Source organism: Thalia democratica, chromosome 2 (assembly GCF_965202585.1).
Source record: "Thalia democratica chromosome 2, ktThaDemo2.hap1.1, whole genome shotgun sequence".
NCBI lineage: Eukaryota > Metazoa > Chordata > Thaliacea > Salpida > Salpidae > Thalia > Thalia democratica.
In genome coordinates, this window is record NC_139166.1 from 67,533,838 (window position 1) to 67,549,929 (window position 16,092).

Consider the following 16,092-nt stretch of genomic DNA (forward strand, 5'->3'; position numbering starts at 1 on the left):
TGTTTTTGAAAATGTAGTGTTTGATCGTACGAAACCAGTTTTTAATATCAGTGTTGGTGTCTCTAGTTTTACGGAAATGAATTATTTGCTTTTCAGACCACAAAGAAAAAAGCGCTAATTATTTACTAAACAAAAACAAACGTTAAGGGATTTTAACTTTTCTATGTTTTATCACATTTTGAATATTCAATGTTGAAGTTGCAATAGACTTACACTAATATATTTAAGTATTTTAACTTAGATTCAAGCAATTGCTGATTTGTTTTATTAGTTAATTTTATAATATATACTTGTTGTTTTTTTTTAACTTAAATTTAAGCAACTATTCATAAGTTTATTAAAAGAAGTATTTTATAAGTTTTCCTTTTAATCACGTCTTCATATAAAAATTACAACGCAATAGTCAATATTATTGAAATGTGAGTTTTTTATTTAAAGCAACTTATTTTAAAAACTTTTCTGTACTATGTAAAAGGTGTTAGGTCGTTCTAAAACAGTGGTTCCCTACCTTTTTGATGCCCCGCACCCCTAAAGTCTGTTAATTTGATCTCGCACCCCTAACACTATATGCTATAATTATTTATCAATTAACTATCATTCCACTTCTTATCTTTGACATGATTGAGTACTAATTAAATAATCTGTATTCTAAGAAAAAAAAAAGTTAATTACTAAGAATTTTTTTTCATAAAGTTTATACAAAAACAACGCTTCAGACTATGACTTCGTCATTTAGTTTTTTAAGATTTGAAAAAGTATTAGAATTGAGGAAAAAGCACTAGAAAAGTAATAAATATTAGGCTTAAAACTAAACTTTTTACACATTTTGTTATGAATATATGTACTTTAAAAATAAAAATCAGCTGTTCTAAGTTAAGCTTATGTAATCTTTTTTTTTTCAAAACTATAAGCAGCTAGGAGGTTTCAAAATGATAAAGGTTTGAGTTAAGATTTTAAAAAATTAAAAGATGTTTAGTCTTAAGTTGTCAAAAGATATGTATAAAAGCAAATACAAAAAAAGTTTGTATGCTTAGAACATAAATAGAAAAAAGTAGATTGAAAAAGGTAAATGGTTTAAGTTCAAAAAAGGAATGATTAGAAATAAAGTTGATGTATTGAAAACTTTTGCTGATTTATAAAAATTGGTTTCACTAAAGCTAAAAACAAGTTTTATTAAATGGTATAACACACAGTAATTGCTGAGAATTTTACAATTTAGTGATAAAAATCTTTAAGCACCACTTTCTGCACAACTAAGCTTAAAAAAAGATTACATTATAAATGTAATAGACTTAACAGGTAATAAAAAACCTGCTGAAGATACTAATTTTTATCTAAATATTTCAATTAAAATAGATGCTAGCTCATAAACTGTTTTAAACAATTAATGGCCAGTTAAGAAAATAAAATATTTAAAGAATAAATGATTAAAATTAAAGGTGTAAAACTCTAAGAAAGCTTTACTGAAATTTTAATTATAAACTAACAGCTATTAATAAAAATAGTAAAATGAATTTACTTCTAAAAAAGCGCTCTTGCTCTATTACGTGTTAATAAAATTTATTTATTTAGAAAATTAGCGCCAACTTCTTTTTATAACAAAATGTACTTTTAACTTTACTAGTAAATTTGACTATTACTATTTAAGAGTGCTCGATTTACAAGTGTAAAGAGCTAATAATACAAATAGAGTGCTATAGTTTATTTTGTTTAACAACAGCTGTTTCGAAAGACAGATAGTCAATCTCTTCAGGCTTCAACAAAATAATATTTTGTTGAAGCCTGAAGAGATTGACTATCTGTCTTTCGAAACAGCTGTTGTTAAACAAAATAAACTATAGCACTCTATTTGTACTTTTAACTTTATAAACTTTATCAGAGAGTGAAAATCTCCTTATTTATCATACAAAAATGAAAAGCCATCTCGCACCCCCAAGGGGTGCGAGCACCCCTGGTTGGGAACCCGTGTTCTAAAACATTTTGCTAACGCTCCAAAACTTCCTATTTTATGTATATTGTCTTTATTTTGACATTTTTATATACCGTTGTTCCACAAGCTATTTGTTGTACATCTTCTGAAGAGTTTAGATAAAGTAGAAAACTTGTCCTTGTTAGGGACAAGTTTTAACAAAGTTATTGATAAAAGAAGAACGATGAAAATGTTCTGTTTTAAGGAATCAACCATTAAACTTGAAACACATTTATGATTGTCTCTTGATAATTTGTGTTTATTTAGAAGACTCTTCATAAAGTTGATAACAGCTTGCTCCCAAAAATTGCATTTTAACATTTTGTTTCTTAATTTTTACTTTTAAAAAAAGTTAATAATCGCAATATAGTTTACTTATCATTAATACTTTTGATATCGTTTACAAGGGTTAAATGAAAAATGGAGTCTGTTCAAATTGTGTAAAAGAGTGGTGTTGATGTATGAAACCGGCCACCTTGTGTAGAATGTTTATTATTTGACGATCCGCTCTGTTATAATATGCTTTGTTGGGATTGCAAATTGATATTTTTACTTTCAAAGCACAATGCATATTAACTATAAAACAAGCTTATAACTAGTTTTAAACCTAACTCTATTTAAAAACTTGAAACAAATAACCATAACGTAATTTCTTTATCTTGTTAGTTTATTTTTAAAAAAATATAATTGATTGAAAAGTTTGATACAACTTAAGTTCTGCTGATAAAAAAAGAATTAGTTGTAAAAACTTTAGTAGTACATTAACATTGGCATATACTATATCTTAGTATAAAATCCTTTTTAAAAGTAGCACTAATAGGAGAGAAAATAAAAGTGTTTTTCTAAGAATATCAAGCTAAAATATTATCAATCTGAGATAAAAAATTTTATAGTATATATATAATCAATAGGCTGTTTTATTTTTGTAAAGTTAAAATATTTAGTTAAATAACAACGAAAATTAGAGTTTATTTAAGAGTAAATATTCAATATACTTTTAATCAAAAACTTATACTAAAACATTTGACCATTATTATTACTTCAGAATCAAATAATGATAAAAAAATAAAAAGCTATAGAGAACGTCTTTTTAGATAAGAAAGTTTTTTATTATTTCAAATGGCTTCAATATAAAGTATAAAAAAGAAAATTATTATGACCGATCTGTAAAACATTTCTTAGAATAAAAAATAAATATAATAAAGTGTAGTTAGAAAAATTTATTAATTAAATTAGTCACAAAAAACACTTTATAAAAGATATTAGTTGGAAATTAGAGTTTATTTTAAGAGTAAATATTCAATATACTTTTAATCAAAACTTATACTAAAACATTTGACCATTATTATTACTTCAGAATCAAATAATGATAAAAAAATAAAAAGCTATAGAGAACGTCTTTTTAGATAAGAAAATGTTTTTTTATTTCTAAAAATTTTAGACATCTTTGCCTCTACAATTATCAATTACAACGTTTTTTTAGCTTCAAAAGCTCTAAAATCTAAATTTAAGTTTTTTTTACCAAAAAAGCAACGCTCGATTAGCATAATTGCCACAAAAACGATTTTGTGGCTACTATGCTATATAGATTTTAAACTTGCATATTTTTATTAAAGTTACTATTATTAAACTATGGTATGACTGCTATTTCTTAATATAAGATATACGAGTATATGACAAATATAATGTCAAAATTATCAATAACATTTAAAACTTTTTGATGTATCAAAAAAGTATGCAAATTTTAAAAACATTGTTATATTACTATCATTCCTTAAAATTATTAAAAACGTAAGCATACGTACTAAAAAACAGTTATCCAGTAAGAAATTTAAATTTAAAAGTAATTTTAACTTTTTATTTTTTAATTATCAATTTTTTTAGCTGTACATAACTTTGTTACAAAAATTAAAGAGTTGTTTTTTTTTTCAGCATTAATAATTAAATATTTTTTGATAAACTAACCAAATAGTAATTTTAGATATTTTAAACTTCAAGTGTTGTTAAAAACTCTAAAAGAAAAAAGCTATTTTGGTTCTTTTTAAGAGCAATTTTAATTGTGTTGTTGTGTAAGGTAAAACAAAATACCTTCATTTCATTAAACATTGTTTTGGCGTTGAGTTTAAACTTAAGCTTTAAAACCTAGGGAAGTATGAAAAACTTTATATTGAAATATATTTTTAGGCTCAGTTTTATACCCTGACTATGATGTTTACTTAGAAACTATAAAAGAGTTAATTAGGTATAAATTTTTTAAACTAGTAATTTTGAAGTATAATCTAATTAAATGTATTTACTTAACTTAATATATGTTTTACTTATACTTTACTTATTATAAGTTACTTTACTTATAATTGAAACCAATAAATAGTTAGAAAACTGAGCAGCTTAATTTTAGATTATTAGCACAATGAGTATTACAATGTATTGTTAGTTTAAATAATTTTCATGAAAGATTAACGTAGAATATAAAATATGATTACAAAACGATTATATTTTGTAATTTCTGTTTATAATTTTTTTAATATTTAATATCATAATACCTTTTTATTAATAGTTTTACTATAAAATTATTTTTGCATACCAGCACTTTAAAGTACTTTGAAAATTAATAGAATCAATAGTCACTAATTTTTAAAATGTTTATTTTGTAATTTATATGATAATAATACAATTCCTATTAGTCATTAAAGTTATAGCTGTATTAAGTTTTTATTTTTTCTTTATAAAGTGTATAATTTAATTTATACTCCTTGATTTGTAAACATTTTACCATACTATAATTCTCTAAAATTTTAAGTAACTTAAAATAAAACTATAAAAAAAATTCCTAAATTAATCAATTAAGCTATATAATAAATACAACAATCATTGTATAAACATTTTTTAAAAATATTCAAAAGTTAATAATACTTCAGAAAATCCTCTAAATTAAGTTCTTTCTTTAAACCTTTTTAAAAGTGATTTTAGTGAAAAATAGATTAATGTCTAATTTATATGATAAGTAAAACATCAAAACTGTTTCTTAAACTGAAAAAAAAAGTAAAGAAATAAAACTAGAAATTACAAAAAAAACATATTTTATGTAGTTCCATTATCTTCAAATGTATATAGAAAGTTTTAGATGAAATTTTAACAAAGTTTATAACTTCATTCAACTGTTTTTTTTTCTAAAGCTCTATTTAGTTTTAGTTTTGTTTTAGTAACGTTAAAGATGATTTTCTATGACTAAATTATTGAGACTTACCATTTAAACTGCTATCATAACATGTAAAACAATGTAGAAAACTGATTATAAACATTTGTTAACTTAAAACGATGCAATGTTTACATTCAAAGACAAAAACTGCATAATATTTAGAGTATTGTAGAAAATTTATAGCCAAAAGTTTATACTTAAAAGAATTTTCATTCTATAACTTTAATCAGTTTAATAGGTTTGTAAAAATATTGCAATTTTAAATCGAAAACTCTGTAGCAGTAAATAAGTCAACAAATAAAAATCTGCCTGTTTTGTACCACAATAGGTTTTACAACCAAGAAGATTTGTACACTTTTGTTTGTCCGGTGGTTACAGACGAATTTTCAATCGTTAAAAATCTGTTCCTCGTTAAATTTTTTGGCTGTAACTACTCGTATGATAGAAAAATGTCAACTACAATTGGCTCAGATGCAATGATGGTAAAATTTTTACAGACTTTTTTTTGTTGAAATGGGATCTTTTGGCCTAGATGAAAAAAATGTAAAGACTTTTTAAAGTCTTTTGTGCAGTAGATGTTTGTTCTTGGCAACTGTTTGAATAGTAGTAAATTACAAAAAAAAAAAAGAACAATTTTGATGTAAAGTTAAAGAGTTGGAGCGACATGTCATTTTTGATTGATAAAAAGAAGTTTGCAGCTTTTATAAGTTTAAAAGTAAAGCTGTTTTGTATTGAAAACAGTTTGGGTCTGGGGAGATTGCCCTGAAACCCAATAGTTTATGAATAACTATTAATTTTTATCTTAAATAAAACAAATCAGTATAAAACAAATTAAATAATCTAAAAAAAACATTATTGCTTTTTTGTATAAATTAAACTGTATTCTAAATAATTAAAGTTTTTTAAGAGAACTATATGTATACTTAAACTGAAATTTAATTTTCTTCAAAAATGTTTGTAAATTTACAATATAAGATTTAACAAATGGTGTTACGAAACTAACAAAGAGTCAAAAGATGTATAGAAGTTTTTAAATATTTTTTAAGTAACGTTTTTTATCATTATTGAATATAACATTTACTAGTAAAATCCTAAACTTGTAATTAAAACAAACAAACTTATTTGCTTGGTATGGTTACAACTAAAGGTTCATAATCATAACTTAGTTTGTGTGTAATATAATTTTAAACACATGACTAAAATACTTTTTAAAGTTCCTTTGGAGCGTCTTGTATTTTATAGGCACATATATATTTTATCATTTGTTTTTTTGTCAGTAAAAAACTCTTTGGTTTAAAAAAAAAGACCAAAAAAAACATGTTTTTGTGTATAATTATAAAAATTATAATTTTAGCACGAAGCGTTATAAATACCCTGCTAAAATTAACAAATTTTCGTATCAAACAATTTTTTTTACTTTCAGTTAAGTTTAAAAGTGAATTTTGATATTGTTAAAATTACTTCTAATATTAAATTTTGAAACATAGTTTGAGCTTTTTAACAGTTTTAAAGTTGTGAAAAGAACAAAAGTAGAAGCTAATGAGTCGTAACTAAGTAAATTATTAAATTTTTAAAGGTCAGTTGTAATAACAAAAGTCGTTCATATTTGCTGAGTCAGCAAAAAGTAAAACTTTTTGTTCTTATTTTAAATTTGAAAAATTAAAACCTTATCTTTTTGTTTTATTTTTATTATGTTTGAGCAAGGTGGATCAGGAAAAAGAGCACAAATAAAAATAAATAGCAAAAGCTTTAGAAATATTTACTGATTCAGCAAATATGCAAATCATTCTAAACTTTAGGTTGACCTTTCAGGATAAAGTTTACTTGTAAAACATTTGAAATAAGTTTTTAGTAAAAAGTGCGTACTTATAGGAAAATAAAAAATCAAGCTGTTCAAGATAAAAATCATTGTAATTTATTCAACTATCAGTAAACTATTTGGATTGCAAGAATGCAAGATGCAAGGTTTTACGTACATCTACAATTTACATTCTACAAATACAATTTTCTTCTGTTTGTTATAGTTACTAAACGTTTTAAGCCATTTTAGTCAGTCAAACAAATCTTACCATCAAGTTAAAAATTTCAAAACTACCATGAAGCTAAAACGAGCATAAAGTTAATTTTATAGACAAATTTATAATTTTTTCAAAAAACATAAAACTTTAATGTCAATTATTTTCCTTATCTTAAAAGCTATCTAAAAATTTTTTTCTTTATCTTAGAGAACGCACCTTTGTCTTTAATTTAAGAAAAAAAAAATTTGGTTTGGGGTTTGAATTATTTCATGGGGTCCCTCCAAAAATAAAGGTTTTTTTTTTGTTTTTTCTATTAAAATTGCTTTATAACCAAAATTTTTTTTTTTTTTGAATTATTTTTTTTTTATTTCCCTTAGTTTGCATGTTATTTAAACTCTTAAATAGTTGTTTTATAAATAATGTTAATATTTTTTACGATTTGGCCCCAAAACAAAATGATGTATATTACACTATCATTTGCCTTGGCCATTTCTTAGATAAAAAATTGATAAAAGGATAAAAACAATTAATAAGAATGTGAATTACAACAAATGAAATTAAATTATTATAGTTTAATTAAATTTGTTGTAATTTACATTCTTATTAATTGTTTTTTTCCTTTTATCAATTTTTTGCCTAGGAAATGGCCAAGGCAAATGATAGTGTAATATACATCATTTTGTTTTGGGGCCAAATCGTAAAAGATATTAATATTATTTATAAAATAACTATTTAAGAGTTTAAATAACATGCAAACTAAGGGAAAAAAAAAAAAAAATAATTCAAAAAAAAAAAAAATTTTGGTTATAAAGCAATTTTAATAGAAAAAACAAAAAAAAACCCTTTATTTTTGGAGAGACCCCATGAAATAATTCAAACCCCAAACCAAATTTTTTTTTCTTAAATTAAAGACAAAGGTGCGTTCTCTAAGATAAAGAAAAAAAATTTTAGATAGCTTTTAAGATAAGGAAAATAATTGACATTAAAGTTTTATGTTTTTTGAAAAATTTATAAATTTGCCTATAAAATTAACTTTATGCTCGTGAAGCTAAATTGTCTTGATTAACTTAAAAGCCTAAATTACCAACCAATGAGTCATTTAAAGTTTCTGAATTTAAACAAGTTACTCACATTTTACTTATTTTATCAAAACTTAAGTAAAAAAATACACTATGTTAGTGTATGCAGGGTTGCCACTTTACCTGGAAAAACCTTAAATTGCCAATCATTGAGTCATTTCAATTTTTTGAAGTTAATTACTCACTGCTTACTTTATTTTGTCAAAAATTGAATAAAAAACTACATTAGATTAGTCTATGCAGGGTGGCCACAAAACTTGGAATTTGACAACTTAGGTTATAAAACTAGTGAATTAGAGAAATTAGAAAAAAGGAAAAGTCTGGAATTCTGAACAAAAATCACTATAAAACCTAAAAATTTATACAATTTTACATGTTATATAGTAAAATTTCTACCATAAAGATAAAGGTTTTTCACTATAATTATTAAAAATAAACACACATTAAAAGTAGCTTTGCAGTGTTTTAAAATGTTATTGTACTATTTAACACACTAAACTCAATTATATAATGTTTTTTTGCTTTAAACTCAATTTTTAACTAACAATAGATAGTCGTCTTTTTTGACGAACTTTTTCGACGAACTTTTGCTAATTTGCATATATCAAGCCAAACTACCGACGAACTTTTTAAAACTTGTCAATCTTTACGAAAGAACTTTTTAAATTTTAGAAGTATGTTTTTTTAATCAAGGTTGACAAGTCTGGACCGGAATCACAAAACCAAACACGAAACGAGCCACCTAGCGGTTATTTTTTTATTGATGAAATAAAATGTAAAAAAAATATAATTAATATAAATTTAAAAAAAGATGAACATCAATAAAAATAATAATAGAATAAATATATATAATCGATCTATATCATAAAAATTAATAATATAGATAGATAAAGGAAATAATAATATAACTATGAAAATATTAAATTAAGAAATATTTAACTGTAATAAAATAATAATATCAATAATGATTGATATAAAAATTTATTAATAATCGGTAAAAATTAATGCAATTATATAAACTTATAAATAAAAATAAATAAATAAATAAACATATGTAGAAAAAAAAACCCTAAAAATAAGAAAATTTAATCGATAATGATATGAAAGTTTATTACCATTCACTTTTGAGTTTAGGTTATAAACCTCTTTTTATCAAACTCCCATTTTTTACCCCTTTCTTATACTCTTAAACTATTGTAATAAGTACAACTTTTTAATCTATAATATTTTTTTATATAGTTTTTTTAAATTTAGTGTATTGAAAATTTTACGGTCTTCAAAAATTTTATATTTAAAAAAGCCTATGCTTACTTTTGTTAAAGTAAAAGCCATACTTTTAAGCACTCTCACACAAACAATTCTTAAAAGAAACAGTTAGAACTTTGCAAATATGTTGTTTAATGCATTAGCTAGGTTACGCTTTTTTTATTTTTGCTTTAAATAAACTAGAGAAATTTTTACGGTCTTCTAAAAATTTTACTTTAAAAAAGCCTATGCTTGCTTTTGTTAAAGGAAAAGCCTATGCTTACTTTTGTTAAAGTAAAAGCCATAATTTTAAGCACTCTCACACAAACAATTCTTAAAAGAAACAGTTAGAACTTTGCAAATATGTTGTTTAATGAATTGGCTACGTTAAGCTTTTTTTATTTTTGCTTTAAATAAACTAGAAAAATTTTTACGGTCTTCTAAAAATTTTACTTTAAAAAAGCCTATGCTTGCTTTTGTTAAAGGAAAAGCCTATGCTTACTTTTGTTAAAGTAAAAGCCATAATTTTAAGCACTCTCAAACAAACAATTCTTAAAAGAAACAGTTAGAACTTTGCAAATATGTTGTTTAATGAATTGGCTACGTTAAGCTTTTTTTATTTTTGCTTTAAATAAACTAGAAAAATTTTTACGGTCTTCTAAACATTTTACTTTTGAAAAGCCTATGCTTACTTTTGTAAAAGTATTAGCCATACTTTTAAGCACTCTCACACAAACAATTCTTAACAGAAACAGTTAGAACTTTGCAAATATGTTGTTTAATGCATTAGCTAGGTTACGCTTTTTTTATTTTTGCTTTAAATAAACTAGACAAATTTTTACGGTCTTCTAAACATTTTACTTTAAAAAAGCCTATGCTTGCTTTTGTTAAAGGAAAAGCCTATGCTTACTTTTGTTAAAGTAAAAGCCATACTTTTAAGCACTCTCACACAAACAATTCTTAACAGAAACAGTTAGAACTTTGCAAATAATAAAATTTCTCTAGTTTATTTAAAGCAAAAATAAAAAAAGCGTAACCTAGCTAATGCATTAAACAACATATTTGCAAAGTTCTAACTGTTTCTGTTAAGAATTGTTTGTGTGAGAGTGCTTAAAAGTATGGCTAATACTTTTACAAAAGTAAGCATAGGCTTTTTAAAATTAAAATGTTTAGAAGACCGTAAAAATTTTTCTAGTTTATTTAAAGCAAAAATAAAAAAAAGCTTAACGTAGCCAATTCATTAAACAACATATTTGCAAAGTTCTAACTGTTTCTTTTAAGAATTGTTTGTGTGAGAGTGCTTAAAATTATGGCTTTTACTTTAACAAAAGTAAGCATAGGCTTTTCCTTTAACAAAAGCAAGCATAGGCTTTTTTAAAGTAAAATTTTTAGAAGACCGTAAAAATTTCTCTAGTTTATTTAAAGCAAAAATAAAAAAAGCGTAACCTAGCTAATGCATTAAACAACATATTTGCAAAGTTCTAACTGTTTCTGTTAAGAATTGTTTGTGTGAGAGTGCTTAAAAGTATGGCTAATACTTTTACAAAAGCAAGCATAGGTTTTTTTAAAGTAAAATGTTTAGAAGACCGTAAAAATTTCTCTAGTTTATTTAAAGCAAAAATAAAAAAAGCGTAACCTAGCTAATGCATTAAACAACATATTTGCAAAGTTCTAACTGTTTCTTTTAAGAATTGTTTGTGTGAGAGTGCTTAAAAGTATGGCTAATACTTTTACAACAGTAAGCATAGGCTTTTTAAAAGTAAAATGTTTAGAAGACCGTAAAAATTTTTCTAGTTTATTTAAAGCAAAAATAAAAAAAGCTTAACGTAGCCAATTCATTAAACAACATATTTGCAAAGTTCTAACTGTTTCTTTTAAGAATTGTTTGTGTGAGAGTGCTTAAAATTATTGCTTTTACTTTAACAAAAGTAAGCATAGGCTTTTCCTTTAACAAAAGCAAGCATAGGCTTTTTTAAAGTAAAATTTTTAGAAGACCGTAAAAATTTCTCTAGTTTATTTAAAGCAAAAATAAAAAAAGCGTAACCTAGCTAATGCATTAAACAACATATTTGCAAAGTTCTAACTGTTTCTGTTAAGAATTGTTTGTGTGAGAGTGCTTAAAAGTATGGCTAATACTTTTACAAAAGCAAGCATAGGTTTTTTTAAAGTAAAATGTTTAGAAGACCGTAAAAATTTCTCTAGTTTATTTAAAGCAAAAATAAAAAAAGCGTAACCTAGCTAATGCATTAAACAACATATTTGCAAAGTTCTAACTGTTTCTTTTAAGAATTGTTTGTGTGAGAGTGCTTAAAAGTATGGCTAATACTTTTACAACAGTAAGCATAGGCTTTTTAAAAGTAAAATGTTTAGAAGACCGTAAAAATTTTTCTAGTTTATTTAAAGCAAAAATAAAAAAAGCTTAACGTAGCCAATTCATTAAACAACATATTTGCAAAGTTCTAACTGTTTCTTTTAAGAATTGTTTGTGTGAGAGTGCTTAAAAGTATGGCTTTTACTTTAACAAAAGTAAGCATAGGCTTTTCCTTTAACAAAAGCAAGCATAGACTTTTTTAAAGTAAAATGTTTTAAAAAACCCTAAAAATTTCTCTAGTTTATTTAAAGCAAAAATAAAAAAAGCTTAACGTAGCCAATTCATTAAACAACATATTTGCAAAGTTCTAACTGTTTCTGTTAAGAATTGTTTGTGTGAGAGTGCTTAAAAGTATGGCTTTTACTTTAACAAAAGTAAGTATAGGCTTTTTTAAATATAAAATTTTTGAAGACCGTAAAATTTTCAATACACTAAATTTAAAAAAACTATATAAAAAAATATTATAGATTAAAAAGTTGTACTTATTACAATAGTTTAAGAGTATAAGAAAGGGGTAAAAAATGGGAGTTTGATAAAAAGAGGTTTATAACCTAAATTCAAAAGTGAATGGTAATAAACTTTCATATCATTATCGATTAAATTTTCTTATTTTTAGGGTTTTTGTTTTCTACATATGTTTATTTATTTATTTTTATTTATAAGTTTATATCATTGCATTAATTTTTACCGATTATTAATAAATTTTTATATCAATCATTACTGATATTATTATTTTATTACAGTTAAATATTTCTTAATTTAATATTTTCATAGTTATATTATTATTTCCTTTATCTATCTATATTATTAATTTTTATGATATAGATCGATTATATATATTTATTCTATTATTATTTTTATTGATGTTCATCTTTTTTTAAATTTATATTAATTATATTTTTTTTTACATTTTATTTCATCAATAAAAAAAATAACCGCTAGGTGGCTCGTTTCGGGTTTGGTTTTGTGATTCCGGTCCAGACTTGTCACCCTTGATTAAAAAAACATACTTCTAAAATTTAAAAAGTGCTTTCGTAAAGATTGACAAGTTTTAAAAAGTTCGTCGGTAGTTTGGCTTGATATATGCAAATTAGCAAAAGTTCGTCGAAAAAGTTCGTCAAAAAAGACGACTATCTAACAATAGACCCAAAGAGGTGTACTTTTAAAACCCTGGAAAAGTTTTATTGTTTTTTTGTGGTATAAAAACATCAGTCTCCAACTCTACCCCTTGCATTGATAAACATTTTCTGGAGAAAAGTGAGTGTGACACATTATGTGTAATTTTACCTGCCATATTAATATTCAACAAATTATCCAAAAGTAAAATAAACAAAAAACTATCTTTCAATTGAATAAAAGAGTCCCTTGGTGTCACTCAAAAGCTAAAATCTCAAAATTTAACTCAACTGCCACAACAAAGTGGCGCTACAACAAACAAACTACTCCACCAGAGTGAACTCACGATCATTTGTTAAAAAAATGCATTAAACTGAGATTATTATGTAATTAAATTGGCACTAAATACAATTAATTAATTTAATTTAATTGTTTAAGTTATTTCCTAATTTATTTGATTAATTTTTAAATTAAAATTTGGAAAATCTGGAATTTATCAAAAAAAAGGGGCCACCCTGATTATAACAGGGTTGCCACACACTCAGGGAACTCAGGAAAATTTAGGGAGTTTCCTAGTTATAGAAAATCTCAGGGAAACTCAGAGAATTTTGATTCTTTTTTAACTCATGGAAACTCAGGGCAGTTTGGTTTTTTCTAAATAACTCAGGGAAATTTTAAGATTAAAAAAAAAAAATTCAGGGAAATTTTTTTCTAGATCCAGAATAAGATTTAGTTAATCCAGTTTCAATATTTTGTTCAAAAAAGTTAATTTTATTTATTTTTAAGTGCTTATCTAGAAATTTTTTAGCCTTGTGGCTAGTTCTTCAATATTCTTAGAATTAACATTGGATTTGAAAAAAAACTCAGGGAAACTCAGGGAAGTTTAAGGTTACTCAGGGGAGGTTCTGGTCACTCAGGGAAGATTTTTTTTGACTCTAAGAGTGGCAACCCTGTTATAAATAAATTAAATTAAAATCATCAAAACATTTAATTGACATAAATTTAATATTAAGACAGCAATTTGCTATAAAACTTAATAGTTTAATAATATTTATTTGTTGAAAATGTTCTATACTTAACTTTAAAACAGCATCTTTCCTTTGATATTTTTACCAAATATTTTATAAATTACTAAAATTTTTATCTAATCCTAGATTGTTTAAGCTAGGGACCTAAAAGATGATTTTTTAGTTAATTATAAAAACATAAAGAATATTTTAATATAAAGCTGCAAGTTAAAGAATTTTAGACTTCTTAAAATTACTACTATAGTACAAAATATTTTTTCAGGGTGGTCATTTAACCTAAAGTAACCTGAAATTTGACAATTTAAGCAAAATGAACCCTAAAACCAAAGAAGTTTAAACAATCTTTCACATAACCAATGAATTTTGAATAATAAAACAAAATTTTTGACATTTATTTATTATAAAAACATGCATATCATTAAAGTATCTTTTCAGTAACTTAAACACAATTCTTTAACCTTAAATATACTGTGTTATACTTAGAAGAAGCAAGAAAAGTTGTACTTTTAAAGATCTCCAAGAAAGTCAAAAACTTGAAAGACATTTCTAAAAAACCACCTATATTTGGAACTAAAATTAGATATTAAGTGAAAAAAATTGAAAATAAGTTATAAAAGTTTATAAAGTTGCTTTAAAAGTGCAAGAGCAGATAGATTAAGTTTATTATTTAAAAAAATTTTCTTATTAACAGAAACCTATTACACTCTATACTTTGATCACTTGTATGTGAAAATATATCAAGTTTTATAAGTTGTAAAAACATGCAACACACTTGTTGCACTGGAAGTCACACGCTCAGGATAAATCAAGACAGGTTGAATTTTTTTTTAAATTTAAGAATGAATCAGTCTATTTATTTCTAGAAAGTACAGGGTTGCCACTTTACCTGAAAACTTAGAAGAACCTGGAATTTAACAATTTAAGCAAAAAACCTGGAATTTAAAAATTTTCACATGTTCAGTTGTGAAATTTTGATTTAATCAAAAAATCTATCATGTAAGTAAAAAAAAAACTGTCATCATCAAACATTTTTTTAATAAAAAATGGTATCTTTTCAATATAACATTTTTATACTATTTAACTTAGTTTCTTACCTTAGACTTAACTTAAAACTAAAAGTTAACCCTAAAATAAGTACTTTTAAAAACTGGAAGAAATTTGGAAAACCTGGAAAAAAATTTGAGAAATCGAGTAGCAACCCTGAAAATAGTCATCTTAAATTCTTTTTGGAAATCTCAGTTTTTTTCAAGGTCCTGAGAAAAAGACTTAGTTGTTCCAGTTTCAATATTTTCATATTTTATATAAGTTTTGTTCAAAAACTTGATTTTTATTGACAATGAACTTATTTTATTTGTTTAGGTTTGTTTTATAAAATTTTAAAAACCTCAGGACAGCTGAATGTCTTTAAGGACACTTTTTTGACTCTTGAGAACAACCTTGAGTTGATGTAAAACTTAACTTTTTATGGTTTTAAGTCAGAGTTTATAATTTTGTTTTTCAATAGGCCCCCAATAGGTAATTTCAAAAGAAATTACAAAAGCTATGGTCCCCTCCAACATAACTTCTCAAAAAACTACCATTAAAAACCCCTAAGACTTTTTTTTGCTCTTCACTATCAACTCTAGAATGTATAGTGTAAGTTTCAAATTATGGCTTTGTGGCTCCTCCTTTTACAATCCCCTAAGTTTTTCCATAATGTCTAGTATAACTTTAAAATTAATATAAAAAACGTCTAAACCTCTTTTTTGGCCCTTTTACTGCTCATTGCCCATTAAATACCTGTAATGGACCCTTTAAACTTCTGCAATGGCTCACAAGCAACTTGGCCCAATTTGGAAAACCCTGATATATGTCAGACAGTATAAAACTAATATTGTCCTTTTACTAATTATCATACAATACTGCTGTTATTGCAGGTATTTGCAGCCAAGTAGGGAGTCAAATCTACTTGAATTATTCAAGTAAAATTTGCTGGCTGTATTTAAGTGTTAAAAATCTAAAATGGTTTTTATATATTTTTAAACCAAAGTTATACCAAAATGAGGATTCAAAAAGCACTATGGTTTG